At 49.4% G+C, this 3888-nt stretch overlaps 1 protein-coding gene across 1 annotated transcript in view; it reads right to left on the minus strand.

Annotated features, from left to right (window-relative positions):
- The window catches only part of LOC107287123 (acetolactate synthase-like protein), a 41612-nt gene that overhangs the window by 11158 nt on the left and 26566 nt on the right, over positions 1–3888 (minus strand). The window lies entirely within an intron of this gene.

Consider the following 3888-nt stretch of genomic DNA (forward strand, 5'->3'; position numbering starts at 1 on the left):
CTCAGCAACAAGATCCACCCCGCACTTTGGGACAAATCCAAACAACTCGCCGTCTGGAGAGCCGAAACACAGACCACCCTCAAGACAGACACACACACCAACAAACTTCGAAGACTACAAGAACGCCAGAAACAAACCCCTCCTCCCTCACATCCACACATGAAACAAACAGTGCATAACATCTCAGATAGGATCCTCAACAAAGCTGAAACCAATGTCCTTTCCAAAGGATTCAACTTTGCAGTCGCTCCCAAACACATCCCCACTGAAACCATTATATGCGGAGTTGAAACCAGCCTGACCAAAATCAACCCCGACGACGCTAACAGAATCAGACTCGAAATCACCAACATCCTTTGGAATCCGTCCGCACGATGCCTTGATGGAAATGAGCTGCCGACGTGAAACACGCCCCAACGTCCGTACTCATAGCCTCATCATCCTTCTTACTATACGGTGTTTTCATTATGGGGGGAGCGTCCTCTCCCTTTTGCTCACATTCCTCTGTCCCTTGGGGCTGTGTGAGCGTCTTCCATGCCGAGGAGAGGGAGCTTTTTGGCTCCCCGTTCTTATGCCTTTTCGTACATTTACAGGGGGGGTTGTTGCCAGGCGGATACCTCTGAGAGCGTGTAGACGTTCTAAAACTATAAGCCGCCATCATTTTGCTTTCTCGTGGTTCCCCTGCATTCTTGGAGCGGGGATCCCTCATGGGGGTGGTAACATGAGTGAAGTCAATTACAGAGTCATGAAAGAGGATGGTGCCAGACTCTTTCTTCTCACATTCGCTTTGTCCCCCAGCCTTAACGAGAAGTGGTATTTTAGTAAGACTCTCCATCGGGCACCAGGGATCACTTAAACCATCCCCAACTGGTCTTTTGATATTAGTACGCTCTTCCATCCGTTGGGGATGAAGGTGTATCTCCGTACTCAGCAGGTTATTTAACTGTTGGCTACTCCCTATTCGGGCACATTTGGGGCTTGCACCTTTCGTTGCCTCCCTCTCTGGGACGTGCGCAATGGTGTTGGGTCGTTTCCTTTTTAGGGATCGACCTCCCATAGTCCATGCTCTTAAGGCTACATGCGCAGGGCACAGGTCCACGTGACGGTTAATGGACCCCTTGTTGGAGAGCCAGGCTTCCTTTAAGAGTCGTCCCCCTTTCGTGTTGTCCATAGCAATCACCTGTGCATTGCTGAAATCAAATCTATGCCCCGACTCTGCCATGTGTGCCACTATTTGGGAGTATTGTTCACCTCTCTTAACAGCCAATTGGTGCTCGTGAACCCTGGTTTTAACCCTTTTGGATGTCTCCCCTATGTAGTTGGCAGGACAACCATTACAATTAATTTTGTAGATAACACCCGACTTTTCTGCAGTGGGGATAGGATCTTTCGGTCTCATCATCTTGGATCTCAGCGTTTGGTTGGGGTTATGTGCCACTCTCACTTTATAGGGTGCCAACAGGCGGGCTGTGGCCTCCGACACATTATTAATATAAGGGAGGGTGACACGGGTCATCTGGGTTGCTGGTTCCTCGGTACGGGGTCTAATAGGTCTACGTGGTGCACTGTGGCGCCTGATGAATCCCATGGGGTATCCATTACGCCTGCATACCTTTACAAGATGTTTCCTCTCCTCTATTCGGGCCCTAGCCGTGCTGCAGTGCGAGTCAGCCCTCTTGAAGAGTGTCCTAGCTGTGGCTAGCTGTGTCAGACTCTGTAATTGACTTCACTCATGTTGCCACCCCCATGAGGGATCCCCGCTCCAAGAATGCAGGGGAACCACGAGAAAGCAAAATAATGGCGGCTCATAATTTTAGAACGTCTACACACTTTCAGAGGTATCCGCCTGGGAACAACCCCCCCTGTAAATGTACGAAAAGGCATAAGAACGGGGAGCCAAAAAGCTCCCTCTCCTCGGCACAGCCCCAAGGGACAGAGGAATGTGAGCAAAAGGGAGAGGACGCTCCCCCCATAACGAAAACACCGTATAGTAAGGATGATGAGGCTATGAGTACGGACGTTGGGGCGTGTTTCACGTCGGCAGCTCATTTCCATCAAGGCATCGTGTGGACGGATTCCGAGACAACCATCACACACGCCCCCATGGATGAGAGACTGGGTGGGGAGGTTGGGAGTGGGGATGACAAGAGGACGTTAAGGAACAGAGTTGGTGACGGGAGGATCGTGATGGAACCTCTGGGGGTGGAGGAGCGTGTTGTGTATTTGCCTGTGGGAATAATGGGTGAGGAGAGGAAAGGGGGGAGGGAAGCCACAGTGGAGGCTGGAAGGGAGAACAGGGAGAGCGAACGGCGAAATTCCCTCTCAGCTGCGTTGAGGGTGAATGTACATCCTCCAGGAAGAGAGAGACGCACACACAAGGAAGAGAGTACTCCCCCCATATCTAGGGTGCCGTATGGGAAAGAAAATGATGGGATCGCGATGACGAACATTGGGGCGTGTTTCGCGCCGCCAGCGGGACTCCCGTCGAGATAACTCGTGGGTAAACTTGGATGCAACCATCGCACATACTTCCATGGATGAAGGATTGAGTGGGGAGGCTGGGGGCAGAGGGGGGGGGAGGAGGTTGATGAAAGCAGCCTGGAGAAAAGCGGTTTGGGATGGGACGATTGCGATGAAATCTTGTATAGTAGAGGAGCACAGCATGCGTGAGCTTGCAGAGAAGATCGACAAAAATGAGGAAGGGGCGAGGAAAACCGTAACACAGGTGGTTAAGAAGAGAAATGGGGAGAACAAACAACAAGGAGGTGCCCTGGGTATGAAATTAAACCCCCCTAGCGTATGAGCAAAAAAGGGTAAGAACAAGGGTGAGGGAGAGGAAAGCAAAAGCGTGACAGCTTGTGATATGATGATTAGAACTCAAACGCAGGTGGATCGATTGGGCCCGGTTACGAGGTCCAGGAGCTGGGTGCAAAAGGCACCACTCCTATAAATAGCCATCCCATCGACTGCGTGTTACCCTGATGATGCTGGCAGTGTGCTGGCGAAAGCTTGGTGTTTTAAATTGTATTAAAACTTTTTATAGTTTTTAAAGAATTTCCTGGTGGTCTTGCAATTTGCGGTTGCTGAACATGAGTTTACCCAGGAATCACCTTTTTATTTTTAGAATCTATGAATGATTCCTGGGTGCATTCATGGTAAAAATAAACAAAAGTGAACACCAGGAAAAGTTAAAACTTATAAAAGTTTTAATAAATTAGGATCCAAGCTTTCACTGGCTCACTGCCGGCATCTTCAGGGATCTATGTAGGTCAATGGGAGCACACCTTTTATGATCAAACCACCTTTGCACCCGGCCCATGGACGCTACCATGGGACTGTCAGCCAATCGTCGTTCTGGCCCCGTTCTTGTTCTGTTAACTAATTTACCTGCACTGCTGCACTAGCAAGTTGTGCAAGGATAGGAGCAGCACAGGTAAATTAGTTAACAGAACAAGAACGCGGCCAGAACGACGATTGGCTGACGGAGTCCCATGGTAGCGTCCATGGGCCGGGTGCAAAGGTGGTTTGATCATAAAAGGTGTGCTCCCATTGACCTACATAGATCCCTGAAGATGCCGGCAGTGAGCCGGTGAAAGCTTGGATCCTAATTTATTAAAACTTTTATAGGTTTTAACTTTTCCTGGTGTTCACTTTTGTTTATCTTTACCATATATATATGTATTAACAGCTTGGTTAGAATTGGTCGGGAGGTGAATGGAAGGAGGGGGAGGATTGATTCTCCTTCCCTCACTTCTAACAACAAAGAGGATGGGAGAAAGCGGATTGGAGCTACGACCACTCGGTCATGGGCAAGAAATAGGGAAATACCCACATCAGTAGAAGATAATCCCTAAGAGATTGACATACGGACATCGAACCAAAGAAAGG

Source organism: Protobothrops mucrosquamatus, unplaced genomic scaffold (assembly GCF_001527695.2).
Source record: "Protobothrops mucrosquamatus isolate PMUCROS unplaced genomic scaffold, P.Mucros_1.0 scaffold352, whole genome shotgun sequence".
In the NCBI taxonomy this organism is placed as follows: Eukaryota; Metazoa; Chordata; class Lepidosauria; order Squamata; family Viperidae; genus Protobothrops; species Protobothrops mucrosquamatus.